The sequence below is a fragment of the Nipponia nippon genome, unplaced genomic scaffold (assembly GCF_047370975.1).
Source record: "Nipponia nippon isolate SJK-2023a ecotype South Korea unplaced genomic scaffold, ASM4737097v1 scaffold_7, whole genome shotgun sequence".
Taxonomy (NCBI): domain Eukaryota; kingdom Metazoa; phylum Chordata; class Aves; order Pelecaniformes; family Threskiornithidae; genus Nipponia; species Nipponia nippon.
Genome location: NW_028262391.1, coordinates 14,293,690 through 14,305,940, shown reverse-complemented (window position 1 = coordinate 14,305,940; position 12,251 = coordinate 14,293,690). Strand labels below are relative to the sequence as shown.

Below are 12,251 nucleotides of genomic sequence, written 5' to 3'. Positions count from 1 at the left end.
CATTTCTCTCCACATCATGTATGCTGAGGGCATTAGCCTTTAGGGCTGGGAAACAATGGGGTAAACTGTTTTGGCAGAGCTGGATTTTTCAGCTGGCTCCAGGGCTGGAGGCAATGGGCACAAACTGAAACACGGGAGGTTCTGTCTGAACATCAGGAAACACTTTTTTACTGTGAGGGTGACTAAGCACAGGAACAGGTTGCCCAGGGAGGCTGTGGAGTTTCCCTCCTTGGAGGAATTACCTCCATCTTTGATTTCTGGCTTCCCTGGTAAGCTTTAGTGGTCTTTGCAGATGGCTCTGGAGGTGGTTTGTAAGATGCAACTGAAGTGGTTTCCTGGCTATGGAAGCTAACCAGGGACCACAGAGTAGAATAAAGCTATGGAATGTCTTTAGATGGCTTTAAAGTGCAAATGCAAATATGTTGCCAAGATTAGACCCAGTGAAACAAATGCAGCAGCAGAGCAACCTGCTGCAATAAGCTACTGCATAAATATGCCAGCAGAAAGGTTCAGAGCCATCTGCAAAGACCACTAAAACTTACCAGGGAAGCCAGAAATCAAAGAGAGAGGTAATAATCAGTCTTCAGTGTCTCAGAAGCATACGGGCCTCTTTCCGCATTATGCTACATGAATGTCTTTTGTATTGCAGTATCAGCTTTTAGGTGATAAAAAAAAGAGGGAGGCACAGCAGTTTTAATAGAGAGCTCAGACACAGACTGAAGCTATTAACTTGCTGAAAGTCCTGGTTGTTTTGAAGGAGCAATCTGGTTACCGTTAAAAGAGCAACAATAAAAAAAATCTCCCTCCCCCAAAAAATTTTGCATGTTTGCATTTATGTTAATAGTTTCCTTTTTCTGCTCCTTAACATGCCTTTTTTCCAAGAGGTAAGAAAAAAGTGACAGGAAGGACCCTTTGATAGGAATGGTAGAGAAGACTTGGGTAGGGGAAAGTGGGTGGTGGAGGAGATTTGTTGTGTGATGCAAAACCCATCACCTCTGTGTCCAGATTCCTCTCTGTCCAACTCAATACCACCCTGATAAATCTCCACCTCTTGGCTGGTGTCTGCATCCAGGCCGTGTCATTAGTCACTGGTGACAATTACTATTAGTCATTACTGCCAGTATAGAAATTCAGTCTGAACAGACTGGCCGGGACTGGAGAGAAACCAGTCTGTCTGTCTGTGCTAAGAAATGTTTGCCGCCAGCTGTGTGTGGTCTAGGAGTCGGTACAGCTGACTGTTGCCCAACACTATCCGTGCTGCATTTCCATTTCTTGGACAATATTTGCTTTTCTTGTGTTACCAAGTTTTAATGAACAGCGTGTCGGTACGTGCGTCGCTTCCCTTGGTGTGCACCAGCCCTCCTCCCAGACACTCCAGAAGCTCTGAGATGGTCCTGCAATCATCGGTAATAAAAATGTTGCCACTTAATTTGCACTCTCATTTCAGAACGAGGAGATAACATTCCCGATGATCTGCCTTTAAAGGGAGCTCATTTGTTGCCGTTGCTCAGCGAGAATCCAGGGAGATTATCTTGTTCTGTTTGGAAACTGCAGTGTTAATTAAAAGTTCTCCAGAAACCATCTGTGAGTTTTTATTACAATTTGAGATTTGTTCCCACTGATTCCTGTAGTGGGGGAGAGCAGGGGTTACACGCTGATGGCTTGTAATTGCTTCTGCATTTGTGTACTGATCACTCTGGGCACGTTCACAGCAGAAGTTATTAAGGTCAGTAGTGCCGTCTCACTGTTTTCCCTCTATGGCATCTTCCCCCAGTCACCCAAGTTCTCCCTGTAAGGATGTTTCCTGCCGTTATGTAGCTGACATTCCTGCAACTGTGAGTTTATTCAGCAAAATTCCTCCAGACATGCTGTCCTGGATTGTTCCAAACCACAATCCAACAGGACAGAAGGTGCCTGAGTTAACTTCAGCAGTGAAATTATACAGCAGAAGGCATTATTAAAAGTGGATCTTTAGTCCAATAAATCCTCCTTTGTGAGTCAGAGGTTGGACGGAATTCAGAGAAGGGCAACAGAAACAGTTATGGGGCTGAGGGTTGGGTTAGAGGGGATGTGTTAAGAGAGGGAAAGGTATCGGTATTTGATAAGGGAGAAAACTGAGCATGTAATGTGCTGTACTGACTAAGAATGGGGATGTTTTCAGAAAACCAGCAATGAACATAAAACATTGCAAGAGTTACATAGGAAGTTCCAACCTGGTGATAGGAGTGCACTAGTTCAGTGATTTTAGTTCTGCAAAATGGAGGTTTCCAGGTGTGTAGTGAATATAGATACAGGTATGTGATTTAAATCACTGTTTTTGCACTGCTAGGGATGTGTCCTTTGACTTGGCCCATAACCAAGGGTGGGAAGGGCAGGGGTTACTAGTACCCTTCCCTTTTGATACCTGTGTGCAAGGGACATTTTTGTTCCAACAGAAGAAAAATGCCTCTCATTTGCAAAGGATAACAAGTAATTTGGGAGCTGAAGAAAGCTTTTCTTTTCCAATGAGTGTGTGTTAATTAACTGTCTGTCTCACAAATGAACTATTAGTAGAAGGTGCTTAAGTAAAATGCCCTGAAGCTGCCACTTTGCTTCTTAACCATCTTCTCTGGAAAAAGATGCTGGGATCTGCTGTGAAGCCCAGTCACAGAACTGAGGAGAGCCTGCAGCGATCCTCCTGCAAGAAGGATGCTGGCAGCATTTCCATCCTAGCTCTGTTAGATCTCTTGGCAGCTTTTCCTTTCAGTGATGACAGTATTTTTTTAACCCACCTTTTATACCTGTTGGGTTTTCCTGGAAGCATCTTCTCTGGTTTGCACTGCATATATTGTAGACTGCTGGAGTTTTGATTCATTGTGCATGTCTAGTATAGGTGCATCTGATCTTAAAAACTACTAGTTAAAGGAGTTTCTAGACTTCTGGCTCTGAAGTGATGCTGATGTTTTCCCAGCTCATTAGGGGAAGAGCAGGTGCCAGCACCCTGACTTTTGACTATTGGGCTCCAGTGTGGCAGGGAGGGGAACACGGCTGTTTTCCTTTTGCTTTCTTTGTGGCTGAAGGTCACAAGCATTTCCTTGCACCCGCTCTGGGTGCTGGCTCTGTGGCCTCCATTTATGACTTTGCATTAGGATTTTTTACTCTTCTCCTCAGTTACTGCCTGCTACTTACATCCTGTGCCACTTCTTTTCTTGCGAAAGCATCATGGTGACTTGAGGCAGTGGGGACTGCTCTGCCAACACCCCCTGCTTCCCTTTTGGGGGACAGGGCTTCTCTGTTTAGGGCACGTGGGAAACCTGAAAAAGGCAGCAGGGATGCGGGCAAGGATTTGTCCCAGCTTGTCAGCCACCCGTCAGAACAGATGCGAGCAGCGTGTTTCAGTCTGATGCCTCGGCACCTCCTTTCTTCATCTCCCAGGGAAGGCAGAAAGGACAACCCCAGCTCTATTTTCACCAGGGGAAAGTGAGAATTACTCACTGGAGCACTGCGCGAGTCAGTCTGGATTTATATCGGCGTGGTTGAAGTGGGCTCATAATAACATTGGGAGAGAAGGGGAGTCCAAATTACTTTGCTCCCAGCGTAGGGTGGCCGTGCCGTGGAGCAGGCATCCTTGCCCTGAGCCTCAGAGCAGATTTCCATCAGCAGCAGGATCAGACAGGGATTTCTGGCACATGGCACGGGGTGGGCACCTCTCCCTCTGCTCCTAGCAGGACTGTTTGGTTCCCAGTGTTAGCAGCCGAAGGCACCTATAATACTACTGCATACAGAATTTGCTGGGGCACAATGGCTTGCACAATTTAATTATTTTAATTGGAATTAACAGGGAAAATAATTCCCTCTTTCAGCAGGAATAAGCAGGATACGGATTGTCAGAATTTTTTCAAATGAGCTCTGCTGAAGGCAGAGGTGCAGAGATATGTAGTCAGCCTGCTTTAATGAGATTTGGCTGTAATTTTGTGATGAAATTATTCTAGGTTAAACTCAATCACAAAAAATGTGTTTCATTGTATTAAGACATATTTGAGACTCAAAAATCTCATTCGTATTATTGGTGAGATAAAAACTATTAGAAATTATGTCATTTTGAGAGATTTCATTCTCCAAATAGATGTTGAAGAACAAATACTGCTCCTAATGCTGGGCCCAGATGTACCAGGACGTGATAATTCATGGCTTTCTTTTCCAAATAGTTACTAAACTAAGAAAAAGCAATGCAGATTTGCAAAATATTGAGATTATTATAGAAGACTTAGACATAGAAAGCGACCTTCAGCTGAGAGATCATGAGTTGTTTCAATTTAAATTAAATGGAAGTATAAACATTCAACTGTAACTAAGATTTATTATTTCATAAAAGTGACGGAAACTAGTTATAGAGGCAAACTAGGCTGTAGAGCTCAGGACTTGAATGCAAAAGTGGCTTGGATTTTTTTTCCTCTTCTCTGTGAGAGAGGAAAAAAACCTGTAGAATTAATATACCCAACAAAGGAAAAATCTGGTGGGGAAAGACACTTAGTCAAACAGATTAAAAAAAAAAAAAAAACACCAAAAAACAAATAACAAAAAACAAACCCACCAGGGATCTTTGATGCAGGCAGGAAGTCCACAAAAATAGAAAATGTGATTCAGCGAAGAAAGCTATTGCTCTCTGGTCAGAAAACATAAGGCACAAATGAGAATTACATATATGAAGAGAAGTTAGACCACCGGAAAAAAAAAAAAAAAGAGAGCAGGAGGAAAAAGAAAAAAAAAAGGAAAACATATAGTAAAATACTGTTTAGCCATTAAAACCAAAGCAAGAAAAGAGCAGTGGACCTGATGTGCAGTGAGGAGCCAGCAGAGAAGGTGATTTAAAGGATCGCCAAATCTGTGAACAGAAAGAATAGTGCTCTTCGTTGCTTAGCAGAGAGGGTGTTGCCAGAGAGGATGGAGAAAGCGAGTATCTAGGAAGAAGAATGAAGCAACTGTATCTAAGGAGGAAACGGTGCCCCAGACTGCTGAAGGATCTAACATACCAAATTGCGAGTCTGTTGACATACAGTTTTATGAAGACTACGTGGGAATGTACTTCATACTGGGGAGTGCAGGAATTTTATTTAAGAATCAACAAAATAAGCATTATGGGCATATACAGGCTTATCCTTTTGACTTCAGTATTATCCAAAAAGGGAAGAATCATTTAAAACAATGGAGATAATGAGATAAAATGTAACCTGAGTTTAATAAAGGTAGATCGTGTGGATTACTCTGTTACTGGTCTTTATAAAATAACTGACTTTTAGATACAGGGAATGCAGTAAATCTGATTTATCTGGATTTCAGTAGAGCATTTGCTATCGTGTCACATGTATTACTAGTTCAGTAGGGAAGGGAAGGATTAGCAGAAGAGAGGATTGCAAAGGGAGTGAGAATCCCTGCAGTGGAGATGACAACAGGTTGTGCTGCAAGGGTGGGTCTGGCCTGGCTGCAAAGCTGCTGAAGTTTGGGTGAGGGAAGCATGTGGTGAAGCCGGATCTGGGAGATGCTGTCACTGCAATGGGCAGCTGGAATATCACATAGGATTAACAGGGTAATTCTGGGAGACTGGAGTTAATAGAAACATCAGTTACACAAAAAGTTGTCATATTAAGTGGATATTAGAGAATTTGGTCCAATAATACGAATTTGTGCTCTGAGTTATTAGTTTGCTGGAAACAACAGCTTAAGCCTTGGCTGTACTATTTACATCAGGCAACTGTGAACCATTAGTGAAATGCAACTCAGAAAATGCCAAATGACCGTGCAAGTTGTAATAGGCACAGATTATCTGTAGAGAGCTAAGGGCATAGTGGAATGCTAAAGACACCATCATGGAGTCCCAGTCTAATTTGTGCGTGCATTTCTGATTAATTATATTAAAAAAGATTGAGCAGAGCAAGTTCAGAGGAGGTCTTTTCATATGATCTGCATTCAGCTGATTTGTTTAGTCCCCAGCAAAATGGAAGATGAAAATGCATTATAATTACTGTATGAATTAACACCAGGGGGTAAATACCAGCAATGTTTATGCTGAAGGCCAGAGCTGGCACAAGAACAAATGGTCACTGCCTGGCAATGAATCCAACCCAATAACTCATTTAAAAGTGAAACCTGATGGACTTATGAAAGGGATGATGAGATATTGCCAGGAACTGGACAGTGTGAACCAGGAGGGTACTTCCTCTCTAGTAATTTTCCTCTGTCTTGGAACAGCCATTTTTATAGCTAAAAGTGCAGTTATGGTGAGATTGGTTTTTTAAATGGAAGTAATTTATAAACAACATTGGGGAACAAATTATAAATGGTGAAAGGGCTGTAAGTATTGCCTTGGAAAATTGCAAAAGTGCTTGTAGATGCACCTTTGCAGGATGCTGCCTGTGAATTGGAATGCACAAAAGGAAGGAAATTATAAAACATGGGTCACGGTGCTACCAAAGGACGTTGCAATGTAAACCTGTGTAAATGGCCCAAGTTGTTTTCCTGTTGTTAAACATATGTATCACCGAGGAACTTTTCCCAGCCATGCCCCAGCTGTCTCTGGTGTGCAGGACATGCCTGGGTGCCCAGCGAGTGCCGGTCATGCCCACGACACAGCCTTTGCCAAGAGCAGTGGCCCGCAGTCTTGGTCCATCAACCATGTCCACTGCTATGGGAAAGGGCTTGTAAATCCTGCCTTGATCTTCCATGTGGGAGAGCTTTCTTCTTGTTAGGCAAAGGCAAAGTGGAGTCCTATGGCCTGCTGGTCTGCTTTCTGGTACCTGAACCCAACCCATTTGTTAGAGCTCCTCAACAAGAAACCTGCAGGACCTCTTACATGCACCCGGCCTTTTATCTGTATAGCAACAGGGGCTTAGAAGGGGAGGTGCTCTCAGCTGGCAGCTGCACTGGCTATTCCACCTGAACACTATTTTAGAAAACTGTTAATTTTTCCCATAGCTAAATGAAGTTAATCACCTGCTCATCTCTTTGCATCTTCCGTGGTTCCCTTGCTCTTTGCTGACAGATACAGATGTTTATGATGTTTTCATCTCACTTGTGGCTTGGTGATTAATATTCTGCAAGTTGCTGAGCTTATGGATACCAGCGATTTCCTGCTCTACTTAAGGTACTTAAGTCAGCCTGGTTTGTTTTTCTTCCTCTTGCTAATATCCACCTGGTGAGCTAATTGTGTAGGAAAGCAGCCAGTGAAGACAGAAAATGCAGAAAACATGACATCCAGCTCAGCTAGGAGTATTCTGCAGTTCAGACCTACATGTGTTAGAGAAGGGAGTGTGTAAGAGGCTGGACGGCAAAGTTTGCTGTGCCAGAGGAAGCTGTTTCTGGTGATGTTCCCTTGGTACAGTCCTGAATTCTGAGCAGGAGTGGTGGGCTCTGTCCTGAGCTGTCCTGGTTTGACTGCAGGGAAGGGCAAGCCAAGCATGGATTGTGCTTTTCCTCCCCAGAAGCTTGTATAAGGGCTGGGTGTCATTTTTGAAGGTGAATAGATAGAAATATTAATTTTAAAATTTTGTCCCCCTCTTCCTCAATATCTATTTGCTGTTCTGAGAACAGATGGGAATTCAGGCTGTGTTCCCTGGTTTACTTGAGATGGAAAAAGATTTTACAAAACTAGATTAAAACAAAAATGCTGGACAAGAAGCATGCGGCAGTGTTCACTTCTTGTTGGGTAACTCATTATTGGTGTAAGGGAGACCCTCATCTACTGAAAGCATTGAGACGTGCATCTCCAAGCAGATCATGTGAAACAGCAGCAATTGGGAGGGCTGGACCCGGTGCTTTGGTTGCACACTTTTCCACTTTGTGTAAATGAATATCCAGTGGATCAGGGTTTTGAACAAAGGCTTCAGGACCTGGGGAGGAGTGGTGTAATCACCAGGCAGCATGGTGTATTGAGGCTGGGCTGTTCTGGTGTCTCCTGGGGGAGGTTTTCCAGTTCATAGAAAGCATCAGTGGTTGGACTGAGACAGTGGTCTTCCAGCCCAGCCCTGCTTTCTTCCTGGTCTGGTTTCTTCCTAGCAGTCTCTGTACTAATTCTTCCTTTCTCTTACCCTCTGAAATTGGATAATCTCAGTAGCTCCCTTTATTGATCCCTGCCCAGTCAGTCCCGGTTTACCTCTTGCCTTCTTCATTTTCCCGCATTTCCTTTTGTCTCTCTTTCTGGGTGCAGGTTCAACTTTCTCATTTGTATTCAAATTGGCCAACTCCTCCATTTTGTTAGGATCCAGCAGAGAAGATAGATGAAAAGAAATCTCTCTGCTGTCAATTCAGAGCAGTTCTGGCACTGCCTGTAACCATCCAGAGTTGAAATTGCCAGGAATTTGTTCACTGGAATGCATTCAGTTTGGACAGAATCAGTAGGAAATAACAGCTCTTGAACTATAGCACATCTCCCCTGTACTCATGTGTGAACTGCTCATTTTCACAGATCATCAGCTTAGCTAAAGCTTGGGTGAATATTCTTCACTCCAAAGAATGAGGATAAGGGATGTTTCTGCAAGAAAACTTCACCAGAATTAACATTTTTTCTTACTTTTTTCCCTGGAAATGTATGAGCTGTCATGGCTGAAAGTTTCCAGGTGACTTCATCTTGAAATAGTTGAAATTATCAGTCAAACAGTTAAAACTTGGCAAAGTTATAAGCATCTGAAAACAGGGGGTTATCATGGGATTTGTCAGACAACCTTAATAATAGTTTCACCTACAACAGCAAAATCCAGTAATGCAATGTAATTCTGAGGCATCAGCACTGCACGGATGAACACCATTAGATAAATGGGACCTAAGCGAGTGCAAAACACTAGTACCCTGGCACTTAAGGCTGTGGTTGTACTTTTGTATTTGTAAGGTTTATGAGCATAATAACAAAGTGGAAAGCAGCTTGTTACTCCTAAAATGTAAGCGTAGCAAAACCCATGCTGTGGGTAGTCCCCAGCACTGTGTTACACCTTAGTCTCTTTTCCTGTCCCACGTTTCAATCTCGCAGCTCAGGTTTGAGGGAGATTTGTGGCAGTGCCAAACTGATGGATCACCATCCCATTTTTCTAAAGTGCCCTCCCTGACAGCACAGGCTGTGCCAACAAATCTAACCGAGAAAGTCCAGGATAGCAACTCTGGGCCATTTATCAATTCAGTTTGAGGCTTGCAAGGTAGAATTTCTAACTTCTCCCAGTGTCAGTACCAGGAGTACAAGATATCCATCCCCAGCAGGCTTCCTCCTTGTGTACCTCTCTCCTCTGCTCAAGTGTAATGAACAGATTAATCCTGGAGCCTGTGTGTCAGTTTAGTCTATCTTTGCTGAATAGACGGAAGAGAAAAAGTGAGGGACAAATGCTGTGTATGCCTCCTAGTTGTGCTCACCCTCTCTTGCTCGGTTTCTTGACAGTTTATTTTGTTGCCCTTGGGCTGTCCTGTTACAGATAACATTGACGTAATATGAGTTTGGTTTCTGCGTTCCAACACGGTGTGTCTAAAAATGTGAAAGTAGAAAAGTGGGGGTGACTCTAGCAAAGAAAAAGGACTTTGTGAGTTTTCACCAGCTGGGGAGCTGCCCGGGGCTGTAGGGAGGATGTTTGGGACTCTTCTGCAGATTTGTCAAGTCCATTTTCTGCTTATGAGCCAAACTAAGAAAGATGTGCTCTGTGGACTACCCAGTGCCATGTAGCAAGATAACTATGAAAGTGCTTTGAGAGGTTTAAGGTGTTCTGTAACTGCTAGAGATCAGGATGAGACCAAATACAGGATACTTCCCTTTCCGATTGCTGTCAGAGACCTTGGACCTGGCCAGCTCCTGTATTTTCCAAAATATTTTGCAAGGAGGAGATTCCATGAGTCACCCTGGTCATGGTGATGTGCCGAGCCTGCACAGAAGTGTTGGAAGTACTTTTCTGTAACATTAGCTTATGACTTTCTTCTTGCTGCAGGGAACCAGAGCTGCAGTGGGATAAAGTTAGTAGGAAACACAGGGTTGTTTCCACTCGCTCTGCTCATTAAATGGGCTGAATTGTGCAGCACGGTTCAGGGAGTTCAGCCCAGGCTCTCCTTCAGCCAGTCTCCTCTTTAGAAACATTGCTGCCTAGACAACCAGACAGCTTCTGCATATGTCTGATAGTTTGGGCAGACAGGCAGTTGTCATGGTTATGGATGCTGCATAAGAACCAAAATAGATGTATAGAAAGATGGTGATGGAAGTTGGTGCAGATACTGTCTTTTCTGTACACGAGCTGACAGGATGTAACACAGAGGAACCACCTGTGTCCTGGTTCCCTCCTGCTCCCTCAAAGACAGGACTAGCCATGTGGTTGGCCTTGACTGCTGCAGACGGCAAAAGGAGCCGAGCTGTCTGAAAAAGGAGAATTCATCTAAGTGAAAATTTTTGAGGAGAAAATAGACAAGTGAAGAAGTTAATTTGTTAGAAAAAAAACATTTCTTGAGTTTTAGATTGCAGGGAATGAAAAATATTGGTGTCTGAGAGCATCAAACTTTCTCTTTCCGTCAGTTATTTCTCTTCTCCCTCTTGGAGGGAAATATCAAGACATAACACTGCCTTTCCTCCACTCAAACTGGTTGCCAAATGCTATTTGTTTTTAGCAATATCTTTTTTGCTGTTTCTCAAAATTGCAAAACGCTTCCTTGGGCTTTTCTATACAAATGCATCAAAACTCAAAGGCATGGGGAGTTCCACTGAAGACACAGTGAGCTGCTCCTCAGTGGACGACTGCTTCAGGTGGCCAGCTGAGTGCAGAGGGGAAGCAGAGCAGCTCCTTGTCTCCTGCTGCAAAGGTCCATCAAGCCCCCAGAGAAGCCAGCCCAGCCTGTGCAGCTGCACTACTTTGTGAATCATGCATAAACCACTGCAGGCTGCGAATCTCAGTCACAAGCCCCTGAGAACTACTAGGCAGAGTGGTTTGTCTTTGCAGCAGGCAGGTAGGGAAGCAGCTGAGAGGTTGCAGGAGTCCATCTTCTCTTTGGGGTTTGCAGTTGCACCTGGCGGGCAAGGGAAGGCAGAAGATGGAAAGCAAAGGCACTGGGAGGAGGTGGTGGAGAGCTTTAGTCGAGGTGGTGCGGGGTTTTGGGCAGAGCCTTGGCTGAACTCTGCACCCAGGTCCTCACAGGATCCCAAACAACAAGAATGTTGGTTGAATTCAGGCTGCCGGCATCAGGTCCTGCTGTATCGTGCCTTACTCCAGTACTTTTCCTCTGTCTGCTACAAAGCCTAAAACTACCTGGATGTTTGCTTGTAACACCACAGGATAAAGGATAAAAGCAGAGGGGTTATGCTGAATGCTTTTTAACCCAGTTCTCCCTTTTGAAAGCCTCTTATAGTAGGGTTTTAAATTGGTTTAGGGACAGAGCCTGAATGTGATAAGATGTTAGTTAACATGATGGGATAATCAAGTCACTTTGATTTCTCCCCAGGCAAACCTCTCTGCAGTCTATTAAAATGAAATATGATGCCACTGCCATTTCCCTCAGCTGTAGTCAAGGAGATATTTGTTTTAATTCAGCACAACATTGCCCCACAGGCTCTGATTTCTACTATCCATATTGACGTTTGTAATTTATTGCCCTTTTACAATACAAGCTAAAAGGATGTTTTATTTGCCAGGCTGGCTTTTGAGAACTTTATCTCTGAATCAGTCTGTATAGGATACACCGAAATTGTTCTCTGTCTGTCATTAATGTACTGTGTCATACAGTATTAACACAGGCTCCATTCGTTTTTCAGGCAGCCTTGGGTTTAGTAAGGGACACAAATAGAATATAGCATATTCACAGAATATGGTCATATTATCCTGGGTATGATTAAAACAGAGGGACCCTCTTGTCCGAGCTTGTACAAATGTTCAACATGTTTCTGATTAGCTGGCACTTCGCCTTCAAATATAAATGATGTGAGAAGGTAGGAGGAACCAGATCATAGATGATAGTATGTGTTACTGTCATGTTTCATCCAGCAAGGATGCATTGCATTAAAAGGTGTATAACGTATGAGGCATGTTGGGACGAAAGATGCTGCAAAAGTGCAAAACCCTGTTTTAAACTGCCAGTTTAAGCAAACCATGAGAACTGGAACTATCTGAAGTTTACAGGCACCAATGCCATGTGAAGCCATGCTCAGCATAATCCACAGGTCAGAGTAGGTGATGCAGGCAGCTACTTCCACTCTTTCATCTAATACATTTTCTAGTTGGCAAATCTGAGTTTCATAGAACCAGACTTTTTCAAAGGGAGAATGA

General features: G+C 43.5%; 1 protein-coding gene across 4 annotated transcripts in view; it reads left to right on the top strand.

Moving 5' to 3' along the window:
• FGF12 (fibroblast growth factor 12) overlaps positions 1 to 12,251 on the top strand; it is a 232,338-nt gene that overhangs the window by 176,781 nt on the left and 43,306 nt on the right. The window lies entirely within an intron of this gene.